A 13,500-nucleotide genomic window follows, 5' to 3' on the forward strand; every position below is an offset into this window, starting at 1 on the left:
GAGCTCGCAGCCCAGCCAGAGCCAGCCACGCTGCGAGCAGCGGGCCAGAGCACTGGCGGCAGGGTGAGGTGAGGCTGTGGGGAAGGGGGGACAGCGGGGGCTAGCCTCCCTGACTGGGAACTCAGGGACTGTGCAGGATAGTCCTGCGGGCCGTAGTTTGCCCACCTCTGATCTAGCTTCATTTCTTTCAATGTTTGGGAATCCCATGCAAAATTGTTGCAAGTGGGAGAAGAGTTTGGGAGAGAGTACTTCAAGGTCTGGCTATGTTTTGATAACTTCTGGTGTAATTTGCTCACTTTTTCACAGGAAAAGTAAAAATTGGCATACTGTGTTCTGATTGAAATAGTTTATACTAGTACAAAAACTGTGCAGACCAATATAGGGAAACTTTAAAGGGGGGATTTTAGCAAACCAAAACCTTAATACAAAAAACAACTTACTGTGCAGTTTTTCATGGACCTCCGGCTGTTTTTCCCCCCCTTCAGATCAAGTGCTTTCTTCTCCATCTTAATTATGAGTTTGCTGCAGTATCCTCCTATATGTGCCACCATTATGTTGCTGTGGAAATTACAGTAATGTCATAAATAATAATTGAACTTCCCTGCAGGATTAAATAGGGGGAATGGGATTTTAAACAATGAATGCAAATTTAAACAAAGCTTTTTGAATATTTGGTTTAATTGGGGAAAAGGTGAGAGTCGGGGTGGAGCATCTAAAATGGGAAGTTGAACTACATTTAAGGTATTTTTTTTTCCTTAAGATGTGAAAGTTCTTCTTGAGTAGATTTGAATCTTAGTCTTCTATAGGTTTCAGAGTGGTAGCCATGTTAGTCTGTACTAGCAAAAAGAATGAGTACTACTTGTGGCATCTTAGAGACTAACACATTTATTTGAGCATAAACTTTTGTGGGCCAAAACCCACTTCATCGGATGCATGCAGTGGAAAATACAGTAGGAACACAGACACACACCAGGAAAAAATGGGTGTTGCCGTACCCACTATAATGAGAGTGATCAGTTAAGGTGAGCTGTTAATCAGAATGGCCCAATTCCAACAGTTGACAAGGTGTGAGTAACAGTATGGGGTAAAAATAAGCATGGGGAAATAGTTTTACTTTGTGTAATGACCCATTCACTCCCAGTCTTTATTCAAGCCTAATTTAATGGTGTCCAGTTTGCAAATTAATTCCAATTCAGCAGTTTCTCATTGGAGTCTGTTTTTTGAAGTGTTCTTTGTTGTTGTATTGTGACTTTTAGGTCTGTGATCGAGTGACCAGGGAGATTGAAGTGTTCTCCGACTGGTTTTTGAATGTTATAATTTTTGATGTCTGATTTGTGTCCATTTATTCTTTTACGTAGAGACTGTTCAGTTCGGCCAATGTACATGGCAGAGGGGCATTGCTGGCACATGATGGCATATATCACATTGGTAGATGTTCAGGTGAACAAGCCTCTGATAGTGTGGCTGATGTGATTAGGCCCTATGATGGTGTCCCCTGAATAGATATGTGGACGGAGTTGGCAACGGGCTTTGTTGCAAGGATAGGTTCCTGGGTTAGTGTTTTTTGTTGTGTGGTGTGTGGTTGCTGGTGAGTATTTGCTTCAGATTGGGGGGCTGTCTGTAAGCAAGGACTGGCCTGTGTTCCAAGATCTGTGAGAGGGAGGAATCATCCTTCAGGATAGGTTGTAGATCCTTGATGATGTGCTGAAGAGGTTTTAGTTGGAGGCTGAAGGTGATGGCTAGTGGCGTTCTGTTACTTTCTTTGTTGGGCCTGTCCTGTAGTAGGTGACTTCTGGGTATTCTTCTGGTTCTGTCAATCTGTTTCTTTACTTCAGTAGGTGGGTATTGTAGTTGTAAGAATGCTTAATAGAGATCTTGTAGTTTGTCTCTGTCTGAGGGGTTGGAGCAAATGCAGTTGTGTCTTAGAGCTTGGCTGTAGACCAGTGGTCTCCAAATTTTTTTGATCATGCACCCCATCAGTAAAAATTTTTTGAGCATGCACCCCAATGTATGTGTATTTATTTATGTACAAATTATATACATGTACTATTGTACTAATACATTGTGTAAATTATAAAACATACACAAAAATAGAAATTAAAAAACAATGAGATAAAGATGAAATAAACAATATATTAAAATTTTTTATTTTATTAAAGGTACAAAAAACCTTTTTGCTCACTAAAAAAAAATATTTTTAGTGAGAGCAATGTGATTGAATATGCTTTATTATTTTTGAAAATCTTTGCTTAACACTTGGTGATACAGCAGGCGCTCAGCGTGGGGATGTGGGGTCTGGGAGGGAGTTAGGGTGTGGGAGGGTGCTCAGGGTGGGGATGCGGGAGGAGGCTCAGGGCTGGGGGAGGCAGGAGGTGCAGAGCACTTACCTGGAGCAGCTCCTGTTTGGTGGAGGGGGTGTGCAGTGGCTCTGTGCAACACAGCACTACCCCCATGGCCACAATTCTGGGAGCTGCCCCCGCCCGGCAGGCAGGGCCACCCAGAACACGGGTTTCAGGGCCCTGGGCTAAGGGGGCCCTGGGGCCCCGGCCTGCAGCTCTAAAGCCCCTTTTGGAATGCGGCCCTGAGAGCGTGGGCTGGAGGACTCAGAAGGGGCAGTCGCGCAGCCAGCGGCCGGAGAGAAGTGGTGCTTTCCCCTTCAAAGCGTCACTTCCCTCTGGCCGGCTTTGAAGGGGAAAGTGCCGCTTCTTTCCGGCCACTGACTGCACGGCTGCCCCTGCTCCTCCACGGGCCAGAGGACTCAGGGCTGCCTCCTTTTCCCTTCCCCCCTGCCCCTCCAGTGGTGCTCCTCCTGCCACACCGCCCTTTTGCTCCGGCGGTGCTCCACCTGCTGCGCCCCCCAATCAGATGTCTTGCACACCCCACTTTGGAGACCACTGCTGTAGACCATAGATCGTGTGGTGTGGTCTGGATGAAAGCTGGAGGCATGTAAGTAAGTATAGTAAGTGATCTTCCTAAAAACACCATCCTGGCCACTATGGATGTAGAAGCCCTCTACACCAACATTCCACACAAAGATGGACTACAAGCCGTCAGGAACAGTATCCCCGATAATGTCATGGCTAACCTGGTGGCTGAACTTCGTGACTTTGTCCTCACCCATAACTATTTCACATTTGGGGACAATGTATACCTTCAAATCAGCGGCACTGCGATGGGTACCCGCATGGCCCCACAGTATGCCAACATTTTTATGGCTGACTTAGAACAACGCTTCCTCAGCTCTCGTCCCCTAATGCCCCTACTCTACTTGCGCTACACTGATGACATCTTCATCATCTGGACCCATGGAAAAGAAGCCCTTGAGGAATTCCACCATGATTTCAACAATTTCCATCCCACCATCAACCTCAGCCTGGACCAGTCCACACAAGAGATCCACTTCCTGGACACTACGGTGCTAATACGCGATGGTCACATAAACGCCACCCTATAACGGAAACTTACTGACAGCTATTCCTACCTACATGCCTCCAGCTTTCACCCAGATCACACCACACGATCCATTTTCTACAGCCAAGCTCTACGATACAACCACATTTGCTCCAACCCCTCAGACAGAGACAAACACCTACAAGATCTCTATCAAGCATTCTTACAACTACAATACCCACCTGCTGAAGTGAAGAAACAGATTGACAGAGCCAGAAGAATACCCAGAAGTCACCTACTACAGGACAGGCCCAACAAAGAAAACAACAGAACGCCACTAGCCATCACCTTCAGCCCCCAACTAAAACCTCTCCAACGCATCATCAAGGATCTACAACCTATCCTGAAGGACGACCCATCACTCTCACAGATCTTGGGAGACAGGCCAGTCCTTGCTTACAGACAGCCCCCCAACCTGAAGCTAATACTCAACAGCAACCACACACCGCACAACAGAACCACTAACCCAGGAACCTATCCTTGCAACAAAGCCCATTGCCAACTCTGTCCACATATCTATTCAGGGGACACCATCATAGGGCCTAATCACATCAGCCACACTATCAGAGACTCCAGAGTAGCAGCCGTGTTCAGACTGGTCCAGGCTGAGGTTGATGGTGGGATGGAAATTGTTGAAATCATGGTGGAATTCCTCAAGGGCTTCTTTTCCATGGGTCCAGATGATGAAGATGTCATCAGTGTAGCGCAAGTAGAGTAGGGGCATTAGGGGACGAGAGCTGAGGAAGCGTTGTTCTAAGTCAGCCATAAAAATGTTGGCATACTGTGGGGCCATGCGGGTACCCATCGCAGTGCCGCTGATTTGAAGGTATACATTGTCCCCAAATGTGAAATAGTTATGGGTGAGGACAAAGTCACGAAGTTCAGCCACCAGGTTAGCCGTGACATTATCGGGGATACTGTTCCTGACGGCTTGTAGTCCATCTTTGTGTGGAATGTTGGTATAGAGGGCTTCACCAACAAACATAGTTTACACATTAATTTTTAAAACACAAACTTCAGTTCAAACTTACACTGAGGTCAAACAGTTAGTGGCTTGAAGCACAATGCTTCACATTACTAGTATCCCTTTGATTAAAAAGGAAAAATGGTTCTCTACCAGGTGGCTTGGAGGGCGGGTGGCCTAGTGGTTGGCATGCTTAGCTTTCTGCTCCCTGTTTGGTTGAGGATCCTCAGTCTTTAAGGCAGCAATGGCTAGGGGAACCAGGCCCTCCCTCTCCCAGCCCAGGGCCCTGTGTGTGTTGACCCCTGAACCTTGTGGGGTCCTCCTAGCAGGGCGTCTAAATCCACTGCCTTGGGCTACTTCCTACCACTTTCTGTTCAGTTTGTGGTATGGCCCCTCTAGTCCAATTTGCTGAGTGTCTTGTCTCCCATAGAACCCTTTCATGGATCTTGGGCAGTGCCCTGCTGTGGTCTCTGGCTCCTTTGGGCAGGGCAGCTGCAAGTTGGTCAGGCCAAACCCCATAATGTCTCTGAGCTTTTCTCACTTAGTTGCCTTAGATGCCAGAGTCTCCTAGGTCTTCTTTGCAATGTCCCTTGTCTGAGGAGACAGTAGTTACTCTCAGATGGCTACCTTGGCTGGCAGGCTAGCATCTCTTCCCCTCAGGTAGGGAAGGGTAGCTCCTGCCTCTTCTCCACACAGCCCCAAGGTGACCCAGGTGTTCTCCTTCTCTCCCTGCTCCAGACCTGGTATTGGCTGCAGTTATAGTGGGGTGGGGCTAGCTGGGCTCTCTTAAGCCGTGCTGTGTTGGCAGGTAGTTTGTTTGCTTCATCAGTTTCCTCTTGTGTATATAGTTAATATCTATCCTCTTTAACTCACAGGAACATAGTACTTAGAGTTGGAAGAACCTAGTAGACATTGCATCCCCCTGCAAGGGCAACATCTGTTCCTTGATAAAGGTCATATCAGATAGCAGACTGAACACTAGATCTTAGCCAAAAGGCTTCGTATTGTGATTTGGAAAAGGACACTGCTATGGGAAGTTATACATTGCACTGCAGAAGAGCATGTGGAAGTACTGCACTTTGAAGTTGCAATGAACCAAGCCATCTTCTCAGTCTGTTTATCAATATACTTGCAGTTACTATTTTAAGACAGGTAAAACAGTCTGTATCTAGAGTATTTTAACAGTAAGCCTTCCTGTGCATGGTGGTTAGCTTTTAGCAATTTGTTTAGTTTGTAGTCTATTTCATCTGATGATACTAATCCATTTTACACTTCATTAGTTAACCTTTTTAATCTTTTCATCAAACTTATGACATTTACAGATGTCACCTCAGAACAATATCTAGTTACAGTAATAGTTTTAGCTAATCAAATTTGTGAGCATATCATGCTTGCCGGTATAGACTGATCATCGGTGCCGTGTTATATGAAACGTTTTTCCTCCCAAATCCATGTTAATGGTTTGGAGTTTCCCTGTATGACAACTCTTAGAATTATTTAAATAGTTAATACAGTCACCTTATTTGCACTGATTCTTTGAATCCTTGTGAATTTATCCTTTTCTCATTTTGCTGATATATCACATCACAGGGTAAGATATTTTAATGATACATAAACAAAAAGTGAGGATCAGGGTTTGGACTCAGATTGACGACAGTATTTTATTGAAAGGAGAAATTACTTAAAAAACCCCTCTTCCTGTGTGTCGGAGGAGAGTGGCGCAAGTGTCAGAAATAGGCACTTTTTCTTTCACAAGGAAGTGGAAATATTAAAGAGAATCAGAAACACTGATGGAGTTAGGAATCTGTAGAAAAACTGGGAACATACGGCTTGATTCCTCAAAGAAGAGATGCTGAAAACACTAATTGGGGCAAAGCATAGAGAAGCAGAGAAAATTCTTTTAACATGCGATAGTTTGCATTGATTCAAAGAACTAGGGCAAATGAGACCGGCAGAAATTTTTTGAATAAATAATACACACAGTTAACGAGACAAGGGTACTCCCCAACAAAAATTCATGTAGACTTTAAAAAACTTTTTACATTAATATTAGTATATTATTGAATTTTGCTTTGCTATTTTGTATTCTTGCTTTCAGTTGCAATCTGCTTGTCTCTGGCATTCTTCAATCTTTTTGTTTGATTTGTATACCTGTTCATCTATCACATGCCTTTCAAGCACTTACTTATCCTCACTGGCCTTTCTTGCTCCTCCTATGTCTTTAAATGGGACAGACAACCCTGGAGCATATGTTAATTTTGTCTTTGAACATTTTCTGTTTCATTTCGGGGTTCCTTCCTTCTGTTTCAGCCCCATTTGTTTTTATTTTGAACACGATGTAATAATGAGAGAAGGTATTTACAAGTGATTACAGACTGGGTATTATGTAGATCTCTGGGTCAGTGGATCTGGCCTGTTGAATAATTGGATTGGACATGTGGATCAAAACGTTCCTGAATCACTAAATTAGAGTTGCCAGTTGCAACAGAAACCAAGCGAGTAAAATCCCAGAAATCTGTACTGCAGATGGCCCCTGAAGTGAACAGTGAATGCTATGAATAAGTGAGAATGGATTGTTTGTGAGAATGCTATGAATAAGTGAGAATGGACCCTGTGATATGATTTCTGGAAAGAGAAGATTGTAAGGAATATCTGGGACAGGGATTGTATGTTTGTATTTTAACAGAATTAAGCTGTTAGGAATTTACTATGTTGGTTTTATAAGTAGTTTCCAGCTGCAAATTATTTTTTCTGCTGCTAAAGAATTTTTCTTCATGTAGACAGAATTGAGGCTAGCAAACAAGCTCCATAGTTAATTCTTGAAGAAAAGAGACCATGAAAATATTTTTTCTTTCACGCATTTTTTCTTTGTTTTTTCCCCAGCTAGATTTTTTTGTACGTTTTTATTTCAGAAAAATGTTTCCTGTTGCCAGCATGTGGGCAGCTCTGTGCTGGTTTCTTGTACTTGCTTTGCTTAGTACTCTTCTCCACTTGTCATTGACAGTCAAACGCTGCATGCAGTCTTGTATGTGGTGAGGCAGAAGAGTGAAAGGCAGAAGAGTGAAAACAACCCTTATAGACATCAGTTTGACACATCTAGCTTCGCTTGTTCATAGATTTTTCAACTGTGTATTAGTGCTATACTGCAGTTTTACCTGATCTCCTAAATTCATCAAACTTAAATTTCAGGTTGAAACTGATTTACTAATTACAATACTTGTGGGAGCAGGGCTTGGAAAAATCTTACAGTACACCTAGCTAGAGGCTGGTACGATAGATTTGGGGTATACCATATGCAAGGTCCAGGCCCAGTAGCCTAATGAGAAGCCCATCCCAGTTCCTAAAGATCCCAGGAACCCCAACCCTAATTGTCAACATTATCAAGTTTTATTAATCTTTGCAGATTTCTGAATAGCACTTGTGAAACATCCATCTTATCAATTCACTCTGTTGCTGGAGGAAACTGAACAGAGGCACTAGAACTGCTGTCAGGTTAGAGGAGACACTATGTCCATTTGTATTTGGAAGGTTGTCTTTGGCCATGTCTGCACTACAGGTGCTACAATGGCACTACTCTGGCACCATAGTTAAACTGCTATAGTCTGCACTGAAGATGCTTTCCACAGTAATGGAAGGGGGTTTTCTGTTGCTGTAGGTAATCCATCTCCCTGAGTGATGGTAGCTTGGTTGACAGAAGTGTGCTTCCTTTGACTTAATCACATCTACACCAGAGGTTAGGTCAGCATAAATATGTTGCACAGGGGGTGTGAATTTTTCACATCCCTGAGTGCTGTAGCTATGTCGACCTAACTTTTGAGTTATGCTCAAATAAATTCGTTGGTCTCTAAGGTGCCACAAATACTCCTTTTTCTTTTTGTGACTACAGACTAACACGGCTGCTACTCTGAAACCTAACTTTTGAGTGTAAACCAGGGCTTTGAAACAATAAAGGCTAGAAACTGTCTAAAGGAAAGTTTTATTCTACTGATAGTGGTGGCTTAAACACCCCCATGTCCCAGAGAGAGTTTCTGACCCACAACTATCAGATGATCAAGGGGATTTATCAAGACCAGGATGGATGTTTACTGGGGTTCTTCATTCTTCCCTTAGTATGGGGGTGCTACTGAGTTTAATTAGCATCAGTTTTCTTCATTAACCGTACTCAGTGTTTGTGAAAGATTGACACCCATAGAGAAATTGTCTTCTGTTCTACAGTAGAATAGATGCTGCATGCCTAGCAGTAATGTAAACTTCTTTTTTTTGTTTGACTATTAAACTCCAAGTTTGATGTAGAGAGACCACCTCTGGGGCGAGTAGGTAGTTCACCCTCAAGCTCTTTCAAGTTTTGGTTTCTTTGTGTCTGTCAACAAAAATTTTTGGTTATGAATAACTCAGATGTATACTCTTGCCTGTTGGAAATTGGACTGAGACCCCCCCACCTTCGTCATTTAACTAAAGCTACTGTACAGTTTTTGGATGGCAACAACTATCAGTCACTATTGACTTGGACTGGATTTGCCCCTAGAAAAGGCCTCTTGTTCAAAAAAAAAACTGTATCCCATTTTTATTTTCCTGAATCATTGTCACATTATGTAGCATCCTGCAGCTTTTCACATCCATTCACTGAAGTTGGTTCTTGACTTTTCTCTTCTTTATCACTTATGTGTGACCCAGTGACTAGCAGCAACCTTTGCACCTTTCACCTAGAACACTGAAAGGAGAGCAGCTTATGTTGCTGAACCACATTTTTTCTCCTTGTATGGTAAAACATGAGTTACTGAGAGCTTGTCTACACTTAGGGTATGTCTACACTACGAAATTAGGTCGATTTTATAGAAGTGCTCCTGGCAGACCTCAGTGAGGTTGATCAGGGGCACCTGGACAGACATGGCTAGCCTCCTCTTAGAGCACCGAATGGGAGTGACTCCAGGTCATTCTCTACTTTAAGTTTCATCTCATGGAGATTCAGTCCTGCCTGGAATATCATGCGAGATGGAGGCTTCTGCTTCAGGCTGCTCTCCCAACCGGCAGCACCGTGTGGTCGCACTTGCCCCAGCCTGCCCCTTGCGCCCATGGTTCATGAAGCCTGGAGAGTAGAAAGGAGCAGTTCAATTTGTGGAATGACAAATCGAGAACGAAGGTTTGCACTCTATGGGCCACTTTAAGATTATTTCAGAGTCCTAGATAGCGTTTAGTCCATATAAAAGGCTTTATGAAAATTTTCCCCCGCCCCAACAAAAATATTAATTTATCAGAGTGGCTGAAAGGATAAGGAACCCGGGATTATAATTGAGAGAGAGCTTCCATATTTAACTCATAATAGATATAATTCAAAGTAAAATTTCACAGCGCGGTCTGTTCTAAAAACTAAAAATGCAGGAGGAAAGTCAGAAAAAGGAACCTGTTTCAAACACCTTTCGCATGTTAGGTGAACGTGGCGGAATCCCAACTTGAATGTATCCCTCGCGTGGTCCCTATTATACTTTATGTAATATGTGGTTGTGCATTAATAGTTTGGTGTGTCACGGGGCTTCTCTTTTTTTGCCACAGACTTGGCCGAATTCACAGGAATGTTTTCTCTAGCCACAGAAGCTACCTAATGCAATGTCTATATCTATGGCGTTCCTGCTCACAAAGTGGTCATGCCCCTGCCCAACGCTAACACAGCGTGGAGTGCATGTGACACAGCGACCTGGCTCGGGCAGGATCGCTAGCAAGGCATGATACTTTTGCTGTTAAGCAAACACAGCAATTCTTTCCTGGTCTCTGCCACTGAATACCTCCATGCATTAAGCTGTGATCTGTCAGTGCGGGAGGACTGCATGAGCACGGAAAACATGGCATCGCGAGTGTGGGTTTTTTTCACCTTCTAATCTGCGATAATCTCAGGGACAGAGATGATGGGGGAGTGTAGAAACATTCTGGGGGGAATGCATGGTCACCTGCGCTGCTGAGTGCTGCTGAGTTCGCCACGCTGGCCAAACAGGAAATTAAATTAAAAAGTTCCTGGGGCTTTTCCTGTGTATTTGGCTAGTGTGTCTGAGTTCAAAGTGCTGTCTAGAGCGGTCACAATGGAGCACTCTGGTATAGCTCCTGGAGGCCAATACCATCGAATTGCGTCCACACTACCCCAAATTCAACCCGGCGATGTCGATTTCAGCGCTAATCCCCTCGTCAGGGAGGAGTACAGAAATCTATTTTAAGAGCCCTTTAAGTCGACAAAAATGGCTTCGTCGTGTGGACGGGTGCAGGGTTAAATCAATCTAATGCTGCTAAATTTGACCTAAACTCGTAGTGTAGACCAGGGCTTAGAGTGCTGCAATGGTACAGCTGCAGCGCTTAGTGAAGATGCTACCTATGCCGACGGGAGAGCTTCTCCTGTCACTGTAGGTATTCCACCTCCCCGAGAAGCAGTAGCTATGTTGATGAGAAAAGTCCCCCTGTTGACGTAGCGCTGTCTGTACTGGAGGTTAGGTTGGTATAACTAGGTGACTTGGGTTTAGAAAATTCTCACCCCAGCGATCTACTTATACTGATGTAAGTTTGTAGTGTGGACCAAGGCTGCGACTGGTTCACTTTTCGCTATATATAATCTGCTCCAGGAATTATGTTAATAGAAGCCCTGTCTACATGAAGGAAATTTGCACTGGCCTAACTACATTGTTGTGGAGTCAGTGTGGTCCCCACAGCATGAAACTACAAACTTCTTGTTACTAATGTCATGTAAAATGGCATTAAAATTGGAATATTGGAATTCAGTTACTCCATGCATTTGCATGAGTCCTTTTAATTTCAATCGGACAATTTTGTACATAAACTGCCAAAAAAGGGGTGATGCCACAAGTAAAATATAGCTTTTTACTATGGATGGAATCTAAAAATTAAAGTTCACTTATTTCTAACAGGTCATACCATATGTCATGAAATTTTGTTTGCATTTTTTAAAACAAATTTCTTTATTTCTAAAAACATTTCAGATTATTAAAAAGGCATCATCAACTTAAAAATCATACTACTTTAAAGTTTTTAGCTACTGGTGTTACAAATAACACCTTAAATGATAATTATGGAAAGATTAGAAAATGTTTTACTTTGTGCATTCCACAACATTTTGTCTAGTCAGTTTTATTGTGGTTTGTGTGTGTGTGTGTGTGTGTGTGCGCGCGCACGCGCAGGCCTTTTATGTAGCAACTGGGTAGAAAAAAGAACTTTAAAAAAAAATCACTTTTCTTTAAACTACAAATATTGACAGGGGGCTGAGTTAGTTATTTGCAGATACCTCTCTCTGACTTTCTAAAAAGTTAAGTGTTCCTTTAAAATGTGGCTTGTTTTTTTAAATTTTTTTTTCACCATTTGCTGCCATTAACTTGCGTTTCCCTAAGCTTGGACAATGAAAATAAATTAATCTGTTCACTTTTCTGTTTTTATGGCCTGCCACAGTGAGGCAGTGTTTAGATCAAAACATAATGGGAATGTTTAAATGGAAACTAATTCATTTTAATAGACATGCAGATACAGTGTCTTGGGTTTTGTAAACCATTTTTACACAAAACCTAACATTTGTGTTTAAGTGCTCTGATAATGTCCCTTTAATCAGTCACTTATTTGCTACTGACTTTAAGTAGTCGTACATCCAGTAAGCATATACCGAGATAGTGATTTCAATTGTTGTTCTATTTAAACAGTCAGAAGGAAAATATTTGTTTCAAAAGTGAAGTATAAAATTCTCTTTTGGCATTTCACTTAAATCTGTTGTCTCTAGTATAGCATAAAGGCTAAGTGTAACAAGGTGACTGTGATATTTTTTATTAACGGTTACAGGGATTTAAAAAAAAACCACAGGAACAGAACAGTATTGTAGCATCATGCTAATACACAAATGGTTTGCTTGTTTTCTTCCCTTAGGAGGATTCAGTTTAATTTCTGTGGAAACGGGTATTAGACACCTAGGATCTAGTTTGACTATTTATTAAGGTAAGTAATGCCTTTTTGATTTCTTGCAGAGTTTGCAAATCTCATTTAATTGGCAGATACTACAAAAGGAGCAGAAGGTTCACATTTCGGGGGGTAGAGAAATTTCCCAACATCTTGATGGGGGTGGAAGGAGAAACAAAGTTTAGAACTCCTTCCAAACACCATAAATCATGCTACAGTCTGGTACATATGGGTTTTTCCTTTAGAAAATGTATATGAATTTAGTTCCCTAGAAAGATGCCAGATCGTGATAACTGCTCTTAGTTAGCGTGAAGCAGATGGACTGGATGTGGAGGCACGTAGTGGTATTGCACTTATGGTATAAATCAATATTTACTAATACGTGTGCTGATAGTTTGGGGTTTTATGCAGTCTTTTACCGGTAAATATTGGTTGAAACAGAACACTTAATTGAAAGTGTTAGTTTTCAGCTACATAATCTGCTGCACTGGAAAACTTGAGATTTCACTTTTTCATTTGGAAAGTTTACTTCTTTTAATATGTAATAGACGTTTAGATTTTACCAGTCAGCTGCCAGGATTCACTTGTGGGATAAAAAGCCTTCCCCAAAAATCTAGAGCATCACTAAATTATTTAGCAAAAAACACCCACTTGAGGTACTGTTTGTAATAGCTGGTAAAATCCCAGCCCCAGATCAGTCTCCATGCTCATCTGCTAAAGCAGCCTTGCAGGACAGTATATCTGGGATAGCTTCTTCATTTTCATGATGATCATTGTAAAGGATGGCAAGATTTTTTTTGTGAGGGCTGATACTTTCATGACAGTTTTACAAGCTGTGCTAAAAGTTCCCATAGGATAGCACTTTTTTACTTTACTCTCTCTGTTATTGTGGTGATTTTCTACCATTTGCATCAGATCGTTTATCATAGTATCTGTTAATCTTGCCAATGGGATTTTTTTCTTTAAGTGGAGGAAAAGATAATTCTTGGACTCAGTTCTAGAAGATGGATAGTTGATATTGATGCTAAAAGGCATCAATTGACATATAAATTGACACCTACATTGACACATATAAAAGGCTGAGGGTGCTTAATTTTCAACCCCTTCTCTGTTTTGAGTAGTTAAAACTCTCTCCTGGCCTTTCTTACACA

The 13,500-nt window shown here is 42.2% G+C and overlaps 1 protein-coding gene across 2 annotated transcripts in view; it reads left to right on the forward strand.

Moving 5' to 3' along the window:
• Window positions 1-13,500, forward strand: part of DNAJC5 (DnaJ heat shock protein family (Hsp40) member C5) — a 63,051-nt gene that overhangs the window by 14,223 nt on the left and 35,328 nt on the right. Inside the window, exon 3 of one of the 2 annotated variants that reach the window (XM_038369772.2) lies at window positions 12,320-12,388. The exons of the other annotated variant lie outside the window; for it this stretch is intronic. The gene's annotated coding sequence lies outside the window, so the exon portion shown is untranslated. The remainder of the gene's footprint in view (window positions 1-12,319; window positions 12,389-13,500) is intronic. 2 annotated transcript variants of the gene reach the window in all.

The sequence above is a fragment of the Dermochelys coriacea genome, chromosome 13 (genome assembly GCF_009764565.3).
Source record: "Dermochelys coriacea isolate rDerCor1 chromosome 13, rDerCor1.pri.v4, whole genome shotgun sequence".
Lineage (NCBI taxonomy): Eukaryota > Metazoa > Chordata > Testudines > Dermochelyidae > Dermochelys > Dermochelys coriacea.